The sequence below is a fragment of the Mauremys reevesii genome, linkage group 1, assembly GCF_016161935.1.
Source record: "Mauremys reevesii isolate NIE-2019 linkage group 1, ASM1616193v1, whole genome shotgun sequence".
Taxonomy (NCBI): Eukaryota; Metazoa; Chordata; order Testudines; family Geoemydidae; genus Mauremys; species Mauremys reevesii.
Window position 1 is genome coordinate 73,809,123 of NC_052623.1, and position 22,905 is coordinate 73,832,027.

Sequence of the window (22,905 nt, forward strand, 5' to 3'; positions counted from 1 at the left end):
TGAGAAACACTGATCTATGTTATGTGAAAAGGAAAGATTGAGCCTGTTGATTTCATGTTATTCAAATAACACACGACAAATTAGTTTGGATCTACCTTCAACCTTTACTGCAGAAACATATATATCCCTACTCATATTCCTGCATAAGCCAATAAGAAAAGGGTCGAGATTCTAGCTATGCAGAATGTATGAGAATCACAGTTTTACAATCCCATTACAAGATTTAAAATCTTTCTAGTTAAGAGTGATCCATTGACCTATTCCTCTTCTCAACTAATGAAGTCATCTCAAAAGAAGGATGCCATTTCCTTTTTTTTTTAATTAGTTATTGTGAACAAAATCTTGAAGAATGTATTTACAAATAGGTGGAAGGTAAAGGAACTAAATGAAATATTTGCTTTGATTTCTCTTTCCCTGTTTTCTGGGAATAGATGCTTTAGGGAGATCACTAGATACTAAAATCAATGCTGATTTACCTAAAATATATTCTATATGTTTCCTCAGGTTTAATAATTAGAGTACGTTGCTGATTAATTGTGTTTTTAACTTCTTTGCTATGTAATAAGAGGTTTCATAATAATTTTATGCTTGGCTAGTGAACAGTAATTGTGCTTCTGACCTTTTCGGTTAATCCAGAGGTCTTCTGCATTCATAGATTCAAAGGCCAAAAGGGACTATTGCGATCATCTAGTCTGACCTCCCGTATAACATGTACTGTAGAACTCCCCAGAAAATCATCCAATCTTGATTTAGAAGCTGTCAGTGATAGATATGCCTCTACAACCCTTGGTAAATTATTCCAATGGTTAATTCTTTCACAGTTAAAAAATATGCCTTATTATCAGTCTGAATTTGTCTAGTTTCAACTTCCAGCCATTGGATCATATCATACCTTTCTCTGCTAGATTGAAGAGCCCATTATTAAATATTTGTTTCCTATGTAGATACTTATAGTCTGTAATCAAGTCACCCTTTAATCTTCTCTTTGTTAAAATAAATAGATTAAGCTCATGAGTTTATCAATGTAAGGCATGTTTTCTAATCCTTTAGTAAACCTCATGGCTCTTCTCTGATCCCTCTCCAATTTATCAACCTCTTTCTTGAATTGTGGGCACCACAATTGGACCTTGTATTCCAGAAGCAGACACACCAGTGCCAAGTAAAAAAGAAAAATAACCTTTTTATTTCTACTCTAGATTCCCCTGTTTATGCATTCCAGGATCTCATTAGCTCTTTTGGCCACTGTGTCACAGTGAGAGTTCATATTCAGCTGCTTATCCACCACAATCCCAGATCTTTTGAGAATCCCTGCTTCCCAGGGAAAAAGAAAAAAAAATCTTCTTATTGTTCTTAATCTCCTGGTCATAGATTTCTCCTTGTGTTCCTTTGCTTCCCTTATCATTTTCCTATAATTCCAAACTTCTAATTTATATTCATTACTATATGTGAAGGATACATGGAGGAGAATGTTGGCTTTGTAAATGTTTAGCCACATCGTGCATATGGTGCAAACCCCTCTGTATGAACATTGTGTTTGAGAGAGAAACTGGTTGGGGTGCAGACAGAGCCAAGGAGCATTGCTGTACTCAGCATCATTCAGTGGGAAAGGGAATGAAGATGACATTAAATTGTTGTGGATGTTAATGCATGGGATTCAGCATGGGATAGGAACGCACATTCATGGTGGAGAACCCAATAGCAGCATAGTAAGAGCGAGGTGTGCTATTAGTGAGGAAAGTGGACAGTCTCCTGCTCCATAGGTCTCATCTGCAGGCTTTGGGTCTGCTTGTTCCTGGATTCCGAGCCTATTTGGGGTTAACAGGCCCAACCCAACTAAAGACTGATACTCCAGGGATGGCACTTTTTACCACATCACAATGTCAGAGAGCCAGCTGCAGTAGGGCCAGTCTCATAACAACACATTGGAAACAGCTGATCCTAGCATGGGCTTACTGATTGATTTCACTTCCGGATTGATTGAGGGCATGCTACTACTTAACTCAGAAACAGGCAGAGCTCACTGACTGCTCAACACATTCCATGCTTGCAGCTGTGTTTGGTCCTGCTTCCTGCACCTGCCTTGGGCTCCTGCCCTGCTTGTTCTCATGCCTGCTTGAGCCCCTGCCTTTTTATATCTTAACATTCCTGGCTGTGATCCTGGCTTTGCTTCCTGACCATGTGTCCATCTCACCCATTGGCTCTGGCATTCAGCCTGCTCTCAACTACACTTGAGATGTCTTCTGGTCGTGAGCCTTGACTCTGCTCTAACCTTTAGGCCTGGCTATCCCCTAGGTTCCGACCATTAGACCCAACTGCTCACGTCCTGGTCATGTCCCTGACACACAGTAAAGTTTCTTCCCTCACAGAAGAGACTATTCAGGGCCAGATCTGTAATCACATCTCACTCCACATAGTGGGGCAGAACCTTGTAACTAGGCCAGCTGAAGACCACTTTTAAAATAACATAACCCAATATTCCAATTTTCTCCTCATGGGTAGTTCTGGTCTAGAAAGTGGTAGCTGCATATTCAACAAGTCTGTCCCCTGTGTGCATTCAGAATCATAACTGTTCACGTTAGTTACAAAAGGTGTTACTGCTTTTTACTCCTTTTAGCCCTGGTGAGCCAACTCAGCTGAGAGAGTGAGTGCTTTTATTATGCATCATCAGCTAGCTTCCATTCAGTGTAAATCCACTTTCTGCCATTGGTTTATACAGGTGTTACTGAGAGCTTAATTTGAAAACAAGAGGGTTTGCACAGTTTTCACTAAGAGCAAAATTTGCCCGGTAGAACTGGTGATAATGTAATGTAAAAGACTGAAAGAACTCACTTTGATGAGCAGAGATGAATCTGTGGGACTGGAAGTAAGAAAAACATCATTTTATATTTTATATAGGCATCACGGAGAGACTAAACACTTAGCCCCATGCATCCATTTCCGCTGTCACTTTTCACTTGTCACTATAAGTATGGCCGACCTTCTTTGTTCCTAGATGTACACGTTTACATTTAGTTGTATTAAAACACATCTGTTTGCTTGTGCCCATTTTACCAAGTGATCCAAACAACTCTGAAACAGTGACCTGTCTTCTTCATTAGTTACAGCTCTCCCAATTTTTGTGTCATCTGTAAACTTCCAGTGATGATTTTGTTTTCTTCCTGATCGTTGATAAAAATGTTAAATAGGACTAGGGCCAAAACTGTTTCCTGCAGGACCTCTCTTAAAACATATCTGCTTGGTGACAATTCCTCATTCACGATTACATTTTGAGTCCTATTAGTTAGCTAGTTTTGGATCCATTTAATGTGTGACATGGTAATTTTATATAATTCTAATCAGGGGTGGCTCTAGGTATTTTGCTGCCCCAAGCACGTCAGGCAGGCTGCCTTCGGCGGCTTGCCTGCGGGAGGTCCCCGGTCTCGCGGATACGGCAGCATGCCTGCAGGAGGTCCGCCAAAGCCGTGGGACCAGCGGACCCTCCGCAGGCATGCCGCCAAAGACAACCTGCCTGCCGCCCTTGCACCTAGACCCTGTAACTACGGGTTCCAAACCTATCCTATTGTAGAGCTCCTAGAATGTTCACTACTTTTTACTCATAGTGACCCAAACACAGCTTGCAGTTCTAGATACATTACCTCACAGCTCAGTTTTAACCATATGAACAAAAGTGTGATGTAGATTCAGGGATCTTGAAGAACAACAATATATTAACATAATAAGAAGAATTAATAATGATATGGCGAGTTTATAAGAGGATCACAAGAAGTTTAGAAACACTTTTTTACTGAACTTGCCTTTGTAAAGCAAGTTGATACAGTGTTATGCTCCACTCAGAGGTGAAAGTAAGCCGGTATGGTCTGGTATGGCATACCGGCAAGAGCTGGTACGCCGTGCCTGACTGGACCGGCTTCCCCAGTGGTGATTTAAAGGGCCCAGGGCTCCAGCCACTGCGAGGAGCTCCAGGCCCTTTAAATCACCACCGGAGCACTGGCAGCTGGGCTCAGGTGGGGATTTAAAGGGCTTGGAGCTCCAGCCACTGCGGGAAGCCCCGGACCCTTTAAAGCGCCACCTCCCGAGCTCCGGCAGCGGGGCTCAGGTGGCGCTTTAAAGGGCCTGGAGCTCCCCACAGCGGCCAGAGCCTCTGGCCCTTTAAATCACCACTGGAGCCTGGCAGCCAGGCTCGAGTGGGGATTTAAAAGGCCCGGTGCTCCTGCTGCTGCGGGGAGCCCCAGACCCTTTAAATCACTGCCGGAGCTCCAGCAGCAGGGCTCAGGTGGCACTTTAAAGGGCCTGGAGCTCCGCGGTAGCCGGAGTCCCAGGACCTTTATTTTGCCACTGAGCCCCGGGGCTCCCAGCCGCCTCTGCAGCTGGTAGCTCTGGGGTGATTTAAAGGGCCCAGCCACAGCCACAGCCAAGGCCCCGCCTCTTCCAGTTGAGACCACACCTCTTCCAGTTGAGATCATGCTTCCACTCAGGACTCTGGCGTATCAGTAAGTCCTTTCAGTTACTTTCACCCTGGCTCCACTCTGCCACTGGGGAAACAGAGAGGCTAAATGAGTGGGTAGTGAGTGACAGCATTGGACCTATCTATCTTTCTGTTTCTCTGCATGCTTGCCAAAAGTAGCTATCCGTAAAAGAAATGTCCAATTTTCCTTTTGCAATTAGACAAAGTTATGGTGATGGATGGCTGCCACATAGGCCTTGGGGAATAGATGAATTGCTTAATATTGAACAAAGGCATGTTTATTACATAAGAGTTCTGACTGACAGATAACGTCTTCCTACTCAATAAGGGCCTGATCTAAAGCCCACTGGAGCCAATGGGAGTCTTGCTATTAACTTCAGTGAGATTCAGCTCAGATTTTAGCACAGAACAGAGAATGTTAAATTGGTAACCATAGACTTTGGGCATAAACTAAGCTATGACTCATCGCTGGCATTGCAATGCTGGGTTGGGCATCGGAACTACATATCTACATTCACATTGTATTGAAGCAATGTCACTATAATCCGGTGCCGTTTTGTTACAGGGTAATACGAAAGCAAAGATACAGCATTTCTGGGATTGGTTTTTTTTCTAAGGTCACATTATTACCTTATGTAGTTTAAGTTTCATTATAAATAGATAAATTCTATGCTACAAAATCCTGCTGTATAACATCAATTAAATATGAATTTTATTGAAACTGAATCAGGACAAGAACAAAACCACTGTGGATTATGTTCTTCTTTAATTTGAAAGTAATAAAACTGTGATACTCTGTAACTGTTATCAGTGTTTCATTTTAACTTGCTTCCATGCCTAATTTAATAAAAATATACTAATTTTGCTGTAAGCCTTTATAAAATATTTTCCATATGTGGTGCATCTTTTTAAAAAACTTGGCTATATTATAGGTGATCATTTCTATGTTTAACAAATGAGAAAGGTTTGTAGATACATATGGGAGCTGATGCTAGGAAATTCTACTTTCGCAACCTTTCCTGTTCCATGCTTATATTTTTTAATGCACTTTGTTTTTACAATCCGAAACTGCCTTACATTTTACTGAATTCATATCCCTTTTCTAGCTCATGTCCTACTGGTCAGATACCATGGTAAAGTTGCATTATAAATTGACAGATGGATGGTTAATATCAGTCTCCTTGTACCCTTCCCTCATGACATTCAACCCTTCTCTATACATAAATGAGAACTTAATTCACAGAGGGGTATTATTCTGTTATTGTTTTCTCAAGTTGAATAGCAGTGTTTCCCAAACGTGGGATGTCGCTTGCGTAAGGAAAGTCCCTGGTGGGCTGGGCCGGTTTGTTTACCTGCTGTGTCCGCAGGTTCGGCTGATTACGGTGCACACTGGCCGCGGTTCGCCACTCTAGGCCAATGGGAGCTTCTGAAAGCAACACAGCTGAGGGACGTACTGGACGCCGCTTCCCGCAGTTCCCATTGGCCTGGAGCAGTGAACCGCGGCCAGTGGGAGCCACAATCAGCTGGACCTGCAGACGCGGCAGGTAAACAAACTGGCCCGGTCCGCTAGGGGCTTTCCCTACACAAGCAACATCCCAAGTTTGGGAAACATTGAACTATAGCATTAGGACAACAAGAGTTACCACTAATCTCCACGTGGGCTAGCCCCAAGAAGGAAAAAGGAATGTGGGGAACACCTTTCCTAAATGTTAAAGACAGATTTACACATTTTCAGTAGTGAATTAACTGAGCTGTAGTATGATTCAAAATAGAATAAAAATTATTTTCCAAATGTTCCAGTTCTCTTCAATTGAAGGAAGTCTATGGTAGGGAAAGTTAGCATATTGTCTAAAAAGCAATATAACAAACCCAAACAAGCACAATCCCAAGAGTTAAGTCAGTTAATAAAGGTCCTGAAAATTTCAATCAGAACCATTTGCTAGCAGTTTCATTCTCCCTATGTAGCTTTTGTGAACTACAATATATTTTGCTAGTTACATATGTCAAAAAAGCTATTCAAGAGACACCTTTAATAACACAAATAAAGGGGGAAATGGACTAATGTTCCATTAAAATGCTCCTACTCACTAAATCTGTATAAGCAACAAAGAATCCTGTGGCACCTTATAGACTAACAGACGTTTTGCAGCATGAGCTTTCGTGGGTGAATACCCACTTCTTCGGATGCAAGCAGTGGAAATTTCCAGGGGCAGGTGTATATATAAGCAAGCAAGAAGCAAGCTAGAGATAACGAGGTTAGATCAGTCAGGGAGGATGAGGCCCTGTTCCAGCAGCTGAGGTGTGAAAACCAAGGGAGGAGAAACTGGTTCTGTAATTGGCAAGCCATTCACAGTCTTTGTTTAGTCCTGAGCTGATGGTGTTAAATTTAGAGATGAACTGGAGCTCAGCAGTTTCTCTTTGAAGTCTGGTCCTAAAGTTTTTTTGCTGTAGGATGGCCACCTTAAAATCTGCTATTGTGTGGCCAGGGAGGTTGAAGTGTTCTCCTACAGGTTTTTGTATATTGCCATTCCTAATGTCTGATTTGTGTCCATTTATCCTTTTCCTTAGAGACTGTCCAGTTTGGCCGATGTACATAGCAGAGGGGCATTGCTGGCATATGATGGCATATATTACATTGGTGGACGTGCAGGTGAATGAACCAGTGATGGTGTGGCTGATCTGGTTAGGTCCTGTGATGGTGTTGCTGGTGTAGATATGTGGGCAGAGTTGGCATCGAGGTTTGTTGCATGGGTTGGTTCCTGAGCTAGAGTTACTATGGTGCGGTGTGCAGTTGCTGGTGAGAATATGCTTCAGGTTGGCAGGTTGTCTGTGGGCGAGGACTGGCCTGCCACCCAAGGCCTGTGAAAGTGTGGGATCATTGTCCAGGATGGGTTGTAGATCCCTGATGATGCGTTGGAGGCGTTTGAGCTGGGGACTGTATGTGATGGCCAGTGGAGTCCTGTTGGTTTCTTTCTTGAGTTTGTCTTGCAGTAGGAGGCTTCTGGGTACACATCTGGCTCTGTTGATCTGTTTCCTTATTTCCTCGTGTGGGTACTGTAGTCTTGAGAATGCTTGGTGGAGATTTTCTAGGTGTTGGTCTCTGTCTGAGGGGTTAGAGCAGATACGGTTGTACCTCAGTGCTTGGCTGTAGACAATGGATCTTGTGGTGTGCCCGGGATGGAAGCTGGAGGCATGAAGGTAGGCATAGCGGTCGGTAGGTTTTCGGTATAGGGTGGTGTTAATGTGACCACCACTTATTTGCACCGTGGTGTCTAGGAAGTGGACCTCCCGTGTAGATAGGTCCAGGCTGAGGTTGATGGAGGGGTGGAAGCTGTTGAAATCATGGTGGAATTTTTCTAGAGTCTCCTTCCCATGGGTCCAGATGATGAAGATGTCATCAATGTAGCGTAGGTAGAGAAGGGGTGTGAGTGGATGGGAGCTGAGGAAGCGTTGTTCCAGGTCGGCCATAAAAATATTGGCATATTGTGGGGCCATGCGGGTGCCCATAGCGGTGCCACTGATCTGGAGATATATATTGTCATTAAATTTGAAATAGTTGTGTGTGAGGATAAAGGCACAGAGCTCAGCAACCAGTTGTGCTGTGGCATCATCAGGGATACTGTTCCTGACAGCTTGTATTCCATCAGTGTGTGGGATGTTTGTGTAGAGAGCCTCTACATCCATGGTGGCTAGGATGGTGTTTTCTGGAAGGTCACCAATGCATTGTAGTTTCCTCAGGAAATCAGTGGTGTCATGGAGATAGCTGGGAGTGCTGGTGGCATAGGGTCTGAGTAGAGAGTCCACATATCCAGACAGTCCTTCAGTGAGAGTTCCAATGCCAGAGATGATGGGGTGTCCAGGATTTCCGGGTTTGTGGATCTTGGGTAGTAGATAGAATAACCCTGGTCGGGGTTCTAAGGGTATGTTGATTTGTTCCGGTGTTAGTGTAGGGAGTGTCCTGAGTAGATGGTGCAGTTTCTTAGGGCTTGGCTACACTTACAAATTTGCAGCGCTGCAGCAGGGTGTGAAAACACACCCTCTGCAGCGCTGCAAATTGCGGCGCTACAAAGCGCCAGTGTAGTCAAAGCCCCAGCGCTGGGAGCCGCGCTCCCAGCGCTGTCCGTTATTCCCCACAGGGAAGTGGAGTACAGACAGCGCTGGGAGAGTTTTCTCCCAGCACTGGCGCTTTGACTACACTTAGCGCTTCAAAGCGCTGCCGCGGCAGCGCTTTGAAATGCAAGTGTAGCCAAAGCCTTAGTGTATTCCTCAGTGGGATCTGAGGGAAGTAGCCTGTAAAATTTGGTATTGGAGAGTTGTCTGGCGGCCTCCTTTTGGTAGTCAGACCTGTTCATGATGACAACAGCACCTCCTTTATCAGCCTCTTTGATTATAATGTCAGGATGGTTTCTGAGGCTGTGGATGGCATTGCGTTCTGCACGACTTAGGACACTCCCTACACTAACACCGGAACAAATCTTCAACATCTAGGCTGGTAACTATAACATCTATACAGAACCTAAATGAATAATTGTGTAAATTAATGTGTGTGTGTATGTATATATGTATAAGGAATAAGTAGTAATAGAAACAAGTAGAAAAACATTGTTTTTTGTTTTGTTATGGTATTTACAATAAATGTGGCATCTTTGCCTTATCCCTAAGTCGTGCAGAACGCAATGCCATCCATCAGCTCAGGACTAAACAAAGACTGTGAATGGCTTGCCAATTACAGAACCAGTTTCTCCTCCCTTGGTTTTCACACCTCAGCTGCTGGAACAGGGCCTCATCCTCCCTGATTGATCTAACCTCGTTATCTCTAGCTTGCTTCTTGCTTGCCCCTGGAAATTTCCACTGCTTGCATCCGAAGAAGTGGGTATTCACCCACGAAAGCTCATGCTGAAAAACGTCTGTTAGTCTATAAGGTGCCACAGGATTCTTTGTTGCTTCTACAGAACCAGACTAACACGGCTACCCCTCTGATACTTAAATCTGTATATTTTAGCAGATTTTACTGTAAGGAAAATAAATAAAAAAATAAATAAATAATGATAAAAGAAAAGATTAATCGACTACTGTACATTGCCCAGACTTTCTGGGTAAGGATAATTGTATACAATTCCAAAGTGTTGGGCAGACTGATCTATGGTGTGCTATTTTGGAATCATGAAATCAAATGCACTGGCTACTGTTCAATGAGTAGAGCAGAGAGTTCAATGCTAGATTCACTGCGAAATGTATCCAAATAATGTGTTTTCTAGACCAATTGATCTAGGATGCCTTCTCTAAGGGTATGTCTACACTACCAGAGGAGTTCGATTCTACTTAAATCGAATTTGTGGAACTGATATTACAAAGTCGAATGTGTGTATCCACACTAAGGACAGTAATTCGACTTTGTGAGTCCACACTAACGGGGCAACCGTCGACATTGGAAGTGGTGCACTGTGGGCAGCTATCCCACAGTTCCCGCAGTCCCCGCTGCTCATTGGAATTCTGGGTCGAGCCCCCAATGCCTGCTGGGGGAAAAAAATGTGTCGAGGGTGGTTTTGGGTAACTGTCCTCATTCAACCATCACTCCTGCCCTCCCTCCCTGAAAGCACCGGCGGGCAATCAGTTCGCGCACTTTTCTGGTGAGTGACAGCGCAGACGCCACAGCACTGCGAGCATGGAGCCCGCTGTGATCATCGCTGCAGTTATGGCCGTTGTCAACTCCTCGCACCTTATCGTCCACCTTTTTCACAGTCAGATGCTGAGAAATCGGGCGAGGAGGCTACGGCAGCACGGTGAGGACATGAAGTCTGAGAGTGGCACAGACCTCCCACAAAGCACGGGACCCCACGCCGTGGACATCATGGTGGCAATGGGTCATGTTCATGCTGTGGAACGGCGATTCTGGGCCCGGGAAACAAGCACGGACTGGTGGGACCGCATAGTGCTGCAGGTCTGGGATGAATCACAGTGGCTGCGAAACTTTAGGATGCGTAAGGGAACTTTCCTTGAACTGTGTGAGTTGCTGTCCCCTGCCCTGAAGCTCAAGGACACCCGGATGCGAGCAGCCCTGACTGTGCAGAAGCGAGTGGCCATAGCCCTCTGGAAACTTGCAACGCCAGACAGCTACCGGTCAGTAGCGAACCACTTTGGCGTGGGCAAATCTACCATGGGGGTTGCTGTGATGCAAGAAGCCAACGCAATCGTTGAGCTACTGCTCTCAAAGGTAGTGACCCTGGGAAACGTTCAGGTCATCATAGATGGCTTCGCCGCGATGGGATTCCCAAACTGCGGTGGGGCTATAGATGGAACTCACATCCCTATCCTGGGACCAGACCACCAGGCCAGCCAGTATATTAACCGAAAGGGCTACTTTTCAATGGTGCTGCAAGCACTGGTGGACCATAGGGGACATTTTACCAACATCAATGTTGGATGGCCGGGCAAGGTTCATGATGTGCGTGTTTTCAGGAACTCTGGTCTGTTTAGATGCCTGCAGGAAGGTAGTTTCTTCCCGGACCACAAAATAACTGTTGGGGATGTGGAGATGCCTATAGTGATCCTTGGGGACCCAGCCTACCCGCTAATGCCCTGGCTCATGAAGCCCTATACAGGCGCCCTGGACAGTGACAAAGAACTCTTCAACTACCGTCTGAGCAAGTGCAGAATGGTGGTGGAGTGTGCTTTCAGACGTCTCAAGGGGAGATGGAGAAGCTTACTGACTCGCTCAGATCTCAGCGAAACCAATATCTCCATTGTTATTGCAGCTTGCTGTGTGCTCCACAATCTCTGTGAGAGCAAGGGGAAGACCTTTATGGCGGGATGGGAGGTTGAGGCAAATAGCCTGGCTGCTGATTACGCCCAGCCAGACAGCCGTGCGATTAGAAGAGCCCAGCGGGAAGCGCTTTGCATCCGGGAGGCTTTGAAAGCTAGGTTCCTCAGTGAGCAGGGTAACCTGTGACTATTAAGTTTGTTTACAGAGAAGCTGAACCTGCCCCCGTTTCTTTACCCAGCTAATGTTGACTATCCTCTGCAGTTACATACCCCGTTCACCCCGTTCCCCCCCTTCCAACGCATGCTTAAGAATAAAATACATGGAACTTTGTTAATTAACAACGTTTTCTTTATTATTGATTTCACGGTAAAGGGTTGAAACTGGGACACAGACTGTGGTGGGTAGGGTGTGTAGTGATGTAAAGACCGCTTCTAAACTCGAGGAATGACAGGCTCCTGCTCCTAGAGCAGTCCGCAGTGGCGGACTGGTTGTTTCAACGGAGCCTGCCACCCCTCCTTTTCGGGACTCTGTGTGTGGGGGCTATGTGACTTTGTAGCGGGGGAGGACGGTTACAGATCCCCTGCTGCGTGGCTCTGTGATCCAGGATAAGGACCACTGCATAAGATCTCTAACTGCCGTCCCCCGCCACAAAGTCACATAGCACCCCTGAAACAGAACATGAAAACCTCCCAGACTGACCAGGGTGCCTAGTGACTGCACTGTGTGTGTGACCTGCTGCTGAACCTGCCCCCGTGTCTGTACCCTGGTAAAGGTGACTGTCCTGTCCAATTACCAACCCCTTTCCCCCGCTTCAAACACAGTCTCCTCTAAAAGAACATGATGGAAACAGTAATTAACACAAAAGTATTTTTTATTATCAACTAGACAGTTAGGGGATGAAACTGGGACGGGGGCTTGGGTGAGGCGGGAAGTAAAGGACTTATGAAAGTTTTGGGAATGAGAGCCTTCTTGTACTTGAGCACTCTGCAGGGGTGGAGTGACAGTTTTCACGGCCCCTGCCGCCCCTCCTTCTTGATACTTTGGGTGAGGGAGGTATGGGACTTTCTGGCGGGGGAGGGCGGTTACAGATACACTGCAGTGGGGCTCTGTCCTCCTGCCTGCTGTCCTGCAGAACATCCACAAGGCGCCGGAGTGTGTCCGTTTGCTCCCTCATTAGTCCAAGCAGCGTTTGAGTCGCCTGTTGGTCTTCCTGCCGCCACCTGTCCTCCCGTTTGCTGTGTGAGCGCTGGTACCGCGACATGTTCTCCCTTCACTGGGTCTGCTGGGCCGCCTCGGCTCAGGAGCAGCCCATAAGTTCTGAGAACATCTCGTCCCGTGTCCTTTTCTTTCGCCGCCTAATCTTTGCCAGCCTCTGTGAGGGGGATGTCGGGGTAGGTCGGGAGACAGTCGCAGCTGTGTGATGGGAAAAAGGGAGTGAATTCCTTACAAAGATACATTTTTGCGAACAATGAATATAGCCTAGTCTGTCTCTGTGAACAAGATCATGCACAGCACCTATCTCATGCGCACTCAGGACAAGTTCGAATTTTCAGCCTTCGCATTCAGTGCCTGGGGTCTTGCAGTGGAGATCAGACAAGCGGGGCAGGACAGCAGAATTCGTGTAGCAGGCAGACATGGTAAGCCATAGACTTTTGGCTGCTTAACACTTAATTTATAGCAGTGCCCTCCTTTCACAGTCAAAGCAATGCTCCTACCGTTGGCCAGTTCCTGCTGCCGGCAATCCGGAAAGCATGAACTCTGCCCCTGTCCCACCTCCACCGCGTGGCTGTAAACCGCCGGTTACAGTTATGTAAAGGAACAGGCAAGCAGTCCCAATACTAACATTCCCCTAATTCAAAGCAAGTCACCATGAGCGACATCACCCTGCTGAGGATCAGTGACACAGATAAAGACCGCATGCTGCGTGAAAGCCAGCAAAAACCAGGGCCCTATGCCGCCATGCTCTGCGAGGCAATGATACCAGAGTACATGAGGATAGCCTGGCGCGGAAAAGTGTGCTACCACGGAGGACGCAATAAGGCTGCTCTCCCCAGGAACCTCATGCGGAGGCTTTTCGATTACCTCCAGGAGAGCTTCGTGGAGATCTCCCAAGAGGATTTCTGTTCTATCCCCGTTCATATTGACCTTCTTTTCCATTGTTAATATTCCTGTTCTGTTCAAAATAAATGTTTACATGTTTAAAGCACTTACTGACTGATCCTTCCCCTGATTCAGGGTCCGGGTTAACGGCTGGGGAGGGTTGGTAGGGGATCTCCAAGAGGATGATGAAGAGATCCTGGCTGTCGGGGAAATCAGCGTTGTAAGCGCTGTCGACTGCCTCGTCCTCCTCATCTCCTTCCTCATCTTCCCCATCCGCGAACATCTCCGAGGAACTGGCTGTTGACACTATCCCATCCTTAGAGTCCACGGTGAGTGGTGGGGTAGTAGTGGCGGCCTCACCTAGAATGGAATGCAGTGCCTCGTAGAAGCGGCATGTCTGGGGCTGGGATCCGGAGCGTCCATTTGCCGCTTTGGTCTTCTGGTAGCCTTGTCTCAGCTCCTTGATATTCACGCGGCACTGTGTTGCATCCTGGCTGTATCCTCTCTCTGTCATGGCTTTGGAGATCTTCTCATAGATCTTCGCATTCCATTTTTTGGAGCACACAGCCCCACACAGCGATCAGATCCAAGACTTCCCGATCAGTCCATGCTGGGGCCCTCTTTCTATTCTGAGATTGCATGGACACCTCTGTTGGAGAGCTCTGCATCGTTGCCAGTGCTGCTGAGCTCGCCACGATGTCCAAACAGGAAATGATATTCAAACTGGCCAGACAGGAAAAGGAATTCAAATTTTCCCAGGGCTTTTCCTGTGTGGCTGGTCAGAGCATCTGAGCTCGGACTGCTGTCCAGAGCGTCAACAGAGTGGTGCACTGTGGGATAGCTCCCGGAGCTATTAGCATTGAATTCCATCCACACCTACCCTAATTTGACATGGCCATGTCGAATTTAGCGCTACTCCCCTCGTCAGGGAGGAGTACAGAAATCGCACTAAAGAGACCTGTATGTCGAACTAAATAGCTTCGTTGTGTGGACGGGTGCAGGGTTAATTCGATTTAACGCTGCTAAATTTGACATAACCTCTTAGTGTAGACCAGGCCTAAATCACCATTCTATGCTTTTGCCTACCCTTTCCCCTACAGCTGGCTCAGCCTTTCTCCTCTCCTGTGCCAAGTGAGCAAACAGCCCTTACCACCCCTCTTTAAAACCCACCTTTGACAGCTAGCATCCCACCACTCATCTTCACCTCCCATTGCCATGCCTGCACCCAGTCATGGGGCTGGGTAGAAAAAAAATAATACAAACTGTAAAGTAACTAATACACCAAAACAAAAAGAGAGCAAGTCACTTCAAATGATGGCAGCTCCAATCTGCAAATGTAAATAATACTCTTCCGAAGGCATATCCTCCTCTTCTGTGAACCCTCTATCTCCCCTAGCCCTTATGGTTTGTTGGATTTACTTGATGTGGTTCCACTTACTTTTAAAATTCTTGGGTGAAATCCTGGCCCCCCTGAAGTTACTGAAAAAATTTCCATTGACTTTAATGGGGCCAGGATTTTATTTCTTTTTTCATATAGAATGTCTGCAAAGCAGTGTGTGTGTTATGATGACATAATATAGTAAAAAAAAAGCATCATTATAACTTCTTCATAATCAAATATATTTGGTTTTGTTGCTTGTACATGTGGTGACTGCAGTGAAAGAATTATTGAATTTGAATAGTTGACTGTGAAGAAGGGCGTCTACAATGAGCCATGTAGGCATTTGGGTTAGGATGACATGAAGCAGTGTGCAAAGAATGGTAAAATACACCCATGTAGCTGCTCGCCATTATTACTACTTCTCGACTTTATCATTTCATACTATCAGATTTTCTCAGAAAATTGGGGCTAACCCATACTGCAAGTGCTGCACTACATTAATCAATATCTGAGCTTTTCCCAACCTTTGAATGCACAAGTACATTTGTTCTAATAATACCAGATTTAGAGCCAAGCTTCCAGATTAAAATGATTCTCAGAGTGATCCTAAGCAAACATAAAGCTGCTCAGCAATATAAAAAGCTGGGACAAATAACTGACTAGGAACACAGAATACTGGGTTAGCTGCAACCATGAATGTGATTAAAGTTTTTCTGGAAACCACCGATGTGAGCCCACTTTCATTTTGAAGTCTGGAATCTTCAGGCCTATGCAGCTGGGCGATTTGGAATGCCCTATCTTTGGTTTTCATGATGGCTTCCATTTGTTACAATGTGACTTGGCCTTTTACCAACATTAAAGCTTCTTTGGAGCATTCTGCTGTTGGTTTTTTACATTCACAATGTTTTCACTGCCAGAAGCACCTCTAGGTTCTGTCCATTAGACACATGCTGAAGTCACAGGAGATCTAGTAGACTAAGCATGGACCCAGATGCTCCTGAGTTCTACTCATGGCACAGCCACTGACTTTCTGTGTGGCTTCAAGCCAGTTTTTGCACTTCTTTTTGTCTCAGTCCCCCCATCTGTGAAATGGAAATCATAGCACATTCTTACCTAGTTCACAAGGGTATTTGAGAGCTGATCAGTTATATCATTAGTAGGAGCAATATTAAGTATAATTATGAAGTATATGGTCCTATGATGCTTTACAGAGAAATAACTTTAGAGCAACAAACAAACTCACAAAAAGAGAAGAGAAAAAGAAAGATAGGAAGAAAATGGGGGACAAAAGGAAATGGGTTTAAGGCTGCAGTAAAATCATGTGATTGTTTAGCATTTTTTGCACACATCTTCATGATTTTGCTTTTTCTCAATACATTTTATTTGCTACTTTGAAGCCACAGTTGCTTTTTAATTGCTTGTTTGTTTTATAGCAGTGGCAGATTTTAGTGGGCAGCCTGGTTGAAAAATGCAATTGGGCCCCCTTGCCTGTCAGAGGGGTAAACAGAGGGGAGTGGTGCTCCAGCAGCATACTAACCATCTGGTCTCAAAATAAAGCTGGCCTAGGATAGCTCATCAGATACTCCCTAGACTGATTCAATCTCTGCCCCACCAGCCTCCTACCCTTCCACAGCAGTTTCTTGGATATGCCTCAATGAATTGCTTCACCTTTGATGAAACAGCATATTTTGACCAAAACAAAATAGTCAAAAATGTTCCATACAGCTCTAGCTTGTATGTAATTTTGAAAGTAGTTTGTTCTTGCAGTTATTTCTCTCCAAACAAGTACAAGAACCAGAGACTCTAAGACGTATGGTAGGGACTTTGCTATTGTTAATCCATTTTACATGGAAGGCACTCAAATACTACGGTAATGAGTGGTAATATAAAACCCTAAAACAGACAGACAGATACATAAAACTAGTTATTGTAATCAGATCTTTTGCCTCAGACAGATCTGATTCTCTTTTCCTGTCTATGGTCACATTTTATATTCTTTTTTTTTAGCTTAGGAGATATTTCTATACTTTTTGACATTTGGAATCTCATTGTTAGATGTACAGTACAAATTTATTTCTGGCACAGTGTCTGTATTATGGTACATCCTGTACCTCATGCACATTTTGAAATCTTGCCTCTATGTAATGCAAACTAATGCTTATCAAAAAGGAGTTCCTGTTAAGAGATAAAAATCAATTGTGAAACATAGGTTGTTATACACAGTTCAAGTCTTGATCCTCTTATAAGTGCTTTAATTCTGGTTCACTGAGAAGAGATTAACTGAACTAGTGGGAATTACATTTTAAATACTTACGAGCTTAATTAATGAAGAAAAGATTTATCACATTTGTGGTTAAATAATCCACTGGGGCTTTTCTAGGAATGCTTTGTCATCCTAAATGCCTTGCCTGACTGAAATTACTTTTATAATCAAATGATGCTAACTATTTTAACTTAACCTTAGCAACTAATATTTAAATAGCCCTATGATGCCAGTTAGGGCATTTTACCTTGTTTACTGCTGGAGTTAACATTTTATTAATATAGTGTGTGGCAGCAGGTACAATCTCAGACCTAAATCTCATTATACTGTTTATTCACCAAATTCAGTGTTATATTTACAGTTTTCATTGACAGAAAAAAGAAATCATCTGAGAACTTGCAGTTTGATTTTACGGAACTTTTCAATGTTATGGTATGGGATAGGGGGTTGGAGTGAGGGCTCTGGGTGGTGCTTACCTTGGGCGACTCCTGGAAGCAGCAACATGTCCCTTGGCTGCAAGGTGTAGGCGAAGCAAGGCAGCTCTGCATGGAGTGCGCTGCTTCCACCCACAGGCACTGCCTCCAGAGCTCCCATTGGCCATGGTTCCTGGCCAATGGGAGCTGTAGAGCCTGTGCTTGGGGTGGAGACAGTGCGTGGAGCTCTCCTGGCGGCACCTCTGCCTAGGAGCTGAGGAACACGTCGCTGCTTCCGAGTAACTGCATGGAGCCAGGTAGGAAGCCTGCCTTACCCCGCTTTACTGCTGACCACACCAGAGCTGCCTGAGTCCCTTTTCGACCGGTTGTTCCAGTCAAAAACTGGACACATGGCAACCCCATTTATGCTGTGGGCCTATTTAAATGAATACTTTCAGTTAGAATATCCCAATATGTCATGCTAACAATTTTATTAACTCACTGAATCTCAGTCACAGTTACACTTTTAGATCAATGAAACTAGTGCTTCTCCAAACATACAATACATGCAATAGAAATAAAATTTTAATGTTCACCTGGTAACAAAGCACTTTGCCTTGTCACAGAAGAAAAACAGGAGCGTTTTTTTCTAATACTCTCCCTTCTCCCCCCAGACCACCCCTCCCCCCCCCCAGGTCTCTAAAGCTGATGTTGGCAGAAGTACAGCTGAAGTGAACATGTACCAATGTAGAGTTGAGAATTCAGCTGGGTTCCACTGAACATTTATATTTGCAGAGAGTTGAACTGGATTTTAGCCACCCAACTCCCATTTTGTCTTGTCTCTTGGAAAATTTTCAAGGTCATGTCATGGCGGTAAGTATCATTACCTCTTGCCAGGAGCAACATGGAAGTGCTAAGTATGTGACAATGTAAATTATCTTTTATAAAAGCATGTTTATTGATGTCATCTATTGGAAAGTTGTTCTGAAACTTCCTCAGAGCAGCTTTGGGTTAATTACCATTAGAAAACAATAGAATTTGCCTATATTTTCTTTTAAGAAATTCAAGACATCAGCTTGTGAGGTGCTGTATGCCCCTTGGGAGGTGCTGAGTAACATAAAGTCCCATTGAAATCAAATCTCTTATTGAAGAGAGACTCTCAACATCTAGAAGAATTGGGCCCTAAGATATGGTATCTTAAAATACACCAAATACTTTCTTAAGGTTTAGTACAAATATCATTAAATCCATCATAAGTAGTGAGTTTCTGATCTAGCTCTAATTGCATATCCCATTAGAACAAAGACATTCTATTTTTAGTGTTCACTCAATGTGCTTAAATTTAGAGTCTATGTCTGTAAATAGTTATAATGTTACAGGTTTGCATGAGTGAATCCAGCATTTCCAATGTGGACAGTTAGCAAATGATATAGTACAAATGGAATGAGCTATCTTAAAGTCACTCTAAAAATGGAGGCAAAAGTTGGCAGCAGCTTTTTTACCATGAGGACTGCAGGAAAAATATAAATATTGTAAGTAAAGATATAGTGCTAATACAGTGTATAACATGCACAATAGAGACCCAAATTTGACCTACTATTTCTTGCCTCTCTGTGAACATGTCATCCATTTTGCTGCTGTCCATTAGTAAATATTCTTATCAGGTATCCACTGTATAGCCAAACTGATAGTAGCTTTCTCCTTTTCATTCAAATGTTCTAATTCACTTGTCCAAAACTGAGCTGCTATGATTTCTTTTTAAATAAGTGAATATAAAATTATTCCATATACAAATCCATTATCAGAATGCATATATTTTATCTCAAATAAACACACTTTAAAAATGAAAATACTTGAAAATCAACTTTGATGAACATGAAGTGCCAGCGATGTACTTGATTCTGCACACGGTGTAAAATACACAGTCCCTAACAGAATAGGCGACATGCATGTAGAAGATCAAAGATGGGAATGACATGAATGATTTCTATAATTATCATTTATCTTCCAGGATCCAAGTTCAGGATTCTCTGTATTTTTTTTGGTTTGCCTTTTTTTTTTTGTGTGCTGCAGTTGATGATGTAATATGACTGCAACTGAAATTGTAGTAAAGGATATAGAGGATGCAGCGCCTAACATTGTGCGAAATCAGTGCTGTCATCAGTTGATGAAGATACATGGAGCTCTGCATTCAGGTTTTGGTAGCAAAGGAACATCTTTTCACCTTTCATTATAGCTGTTGTATCATAGTATCACACACTGTGTTATTACATTCTGTCACCTGATAAGCTGGTTATAAGGCACTGCAATGCAATGTGACACAAGGCAACAGCTAACAAGATCATAATCTAGGTAGTTTGTAACTGCCACAGCTGGGTTTTCAGTGAAGGCTTCAGATTAACATTTTCAGATGTAGGTACCTAATGTTGGGTACCTAAATTCACATTACAAAACCACATTAGATAACTTATTCTTTTTCATTAAGTCACAAGAGTGGCCATTTTTAGACCCTGATCTAGGAAAGCATCCCAGTTCAGATCCAAATGTTAGGATGTGCTTAATTGCTTTCTTGATTTGGCCCCTATAGTTGCAAAGGGGAATTGTGCCATAGACTTTAGGTACAAGCTTTTAAGTTAATATCACCTTTTCAAGCATTACTTATAAGGATGTTAACATTAAGCACAAGATTATTTCCAATCATTTTCAGATCTGAGTGTCTATTTGATTCACTCAAATCCAGATTCTGGCACCCTTAATCCCACTGAATACTCCTCGGGTGGTCCATTTGTGGAGGAAGGTGATATTCGTGATAAGCATGAGCATTAACATTTAACCCTTAGACTGATTAATTTTTATGATAAAACATGTTCATCCAAACCTCACATGTGGATATAAAGGAAGACAAAGGCAAAATAAACAAACAACAATTACCCCCACTCCTCCACATTGGCATATATTTCATTCATTTCAGAAAATACACATGTCATGTTTTATATGAATGTGTTCTAATATCAATTCTTTTTTGGTTCTCCTAGACCTAAATTTCAAAGCTATTAAAATATATTTCATTAAAAAAATAGCAGTACCCAAATTGAGTGCTCTTTCTCTTTAACTATAATGGCATCATCAGTACAATTTTGACCCTTTAACTTGTATGATTGCATTATTACAGACTGTGCGACAATTCCTCTCTAATGGATGTCTAGTAGATAATGGAGTGGTGGCGATAAAGAGAATTCGGTCCATATAAAGAAGCAAGTCCATGTGAGGAATGGAATCAGTCCATGTGATAATGGAATAGTCCATATTAAGGGTTTCTTTCAGCCTGTGTGTGTATAACTATTGAGTGAAAATAGGTCTCAATTTTAGCTGGTTAATGGGAAAAAAAATCTACTGACTCTGGAACTGTGTGCTAATTCATTGACCTGTTTCCAATATATTTACACTGCACAGATATCCAACAACTAAAGGGTTTTATTTACTTTAAAGGCTTTAAGCACTAAAGTTACACTAGATTCTTTGTCTAACTTCTCATAAGCATGCACAAGAATTCCAATCTGAACTGATTCCAAGACTAACAAGAAAGTTGTGATTTCCATCAAGCAATCAGCATTAAATATAAAAACAAGGCAATTATTAAGGAGTTGAATGTAAAGTTTCTGAACTCAGTAGGAACAAGTCTGTCACTAGACCAGTACTTATTGTATGCCTGAGATGAAATACTTTATAACTTCATTCTTATTTAAATTAAGAGTGAGACCCTCACCCTTACTCTGGCCCTTTTGGCTGCATAAAAGGGCTGGGAATTAAAATAAGGAGCTCTAAATTTCCTGGTATTAGTAGAGGGAGGGCTCCCTTGGCAAAGGCATGGTAGAAGACAGCTGTAAGCCTGTCTTTGATGACCCCTCCATCAGCCCTTGTGTAGAGGATGTGCTGTGGGAGGGGCTGAAACATCGAGTGCTGTAGAGATTCTGGGCAGCATGGTGTCCCATCGGGCAGCTACAACAAGCTGCTATAACTTAGGCCCCAAAACTGTCTAAGTTACTTGAGGGGCCACTCTAGAGCATCATAGGAGAAGGAAGCAAAGCCACCTTAGCTGCCCATTTCCCTTGGGCCGAGAGTGCTGTGTTGCAGTGCTGTGTCACCACAGGAGTCTCCCAGGGAAGGAATCCAGAGACATAATTTCCTCTTTACTCCAGGGAAAATAATTTGTTGTTGGCTTAAATAAACGTTAAATTCAGGGGCGGCTCTAGGCACCAGCAAAACAAGCTGGTGCCTAGGGCGGCAAAATGTAGGGGGCGGCAGGCTGGGCCGGCGGACCTGCCGCAGTCATGGCTGCGGCAGGTCGACCGGAGCCCAGGACGAGTGTGGACCTGCCGCAGGTATGACTGCGGAGGGGGCGCTCGTCCCGCGGCTCGGCAGGTCAACCGGAGCCGCGGGACCACGGCACCCGCCGCAGTCATGCCTGCGGGAGGTCCGCTCGTCCCGGGCTCCGGTCAACCTGCCGCAGGCATGACTGCGGGAACTTAACCGGAGCCGCGGGAAGAGGGGACCCGCCGCAGGACCGGGGAAGGGCGGCGCAGCGCACCGCGCTGCTTGGGGCAGCGTGATTTCTAGAGCCGCCCCTGGTTAAATTATTACCTCCTCTGAGCCAACTCAGCTCTGGGAACTGCTATGTTGAGCTGGGGATGGAACTAAATCTCTGCCCATTCCTTGCCACTCCCTGGCCACTTGCTTGAAGAGGTGGAAAGTATAAGTGGCCATGCAGTACCCCTGATTGCCTCAAGGTAACTCTAGGTAGACTATGCAGGAGCACTGGCAAGACTGGGAGAACTTGCTATAACTTGTTTTGGATTTTTTATTTGAAGTGGAAATTAGAAAGAAATTTCCACTAACATGAACTTAAAAACTCATTGTCTTAAATATATATATATTTTACTATATATATATATATATATAGTAAAATATCACTGTATTACATAGACAACAGATTGTGTCTCTTAAATCCTGGAGTTTCATCCTTTCCTTACCTAGTAAAAATAAAGTAGTATTTCAAGCCCCAGTCACACATTATTAATGTTTTTCTCATCACATGGGCTAATCCGAGCTTGACTGTGAAATGTGGCTTTGCAGTTGGCAGGCCCTTAGTGTGGTTGAACTGCAGAGTAATAAATCCAGCACTATTGTGCCAAAAATAATGCCAGAGAGCCAATTAAGTGTTAATCCATCAGACTGGCATCAGGAAATATCAGATGACTTCTAACTAAAAAAACCACACACAACAAGAAAAAAAGCGCCCAGCCCTGGATCCATTATCCCTGGACTATGCTTTGAGTCAGATGTCGGTAGAGTTTGGTTGATCTGATGCTTATATTACACTAATACATTACCTGTGTGCTATCAGTTTCATGATGTCTTAGTGTAATACATTGCAAAAAAAGAAGGAAAAAACAATACTCCTTTGAATGATTTTATTCTCGGGTTGTGGAGTAAAGATGATGAATAGGATTTCCCCATTCA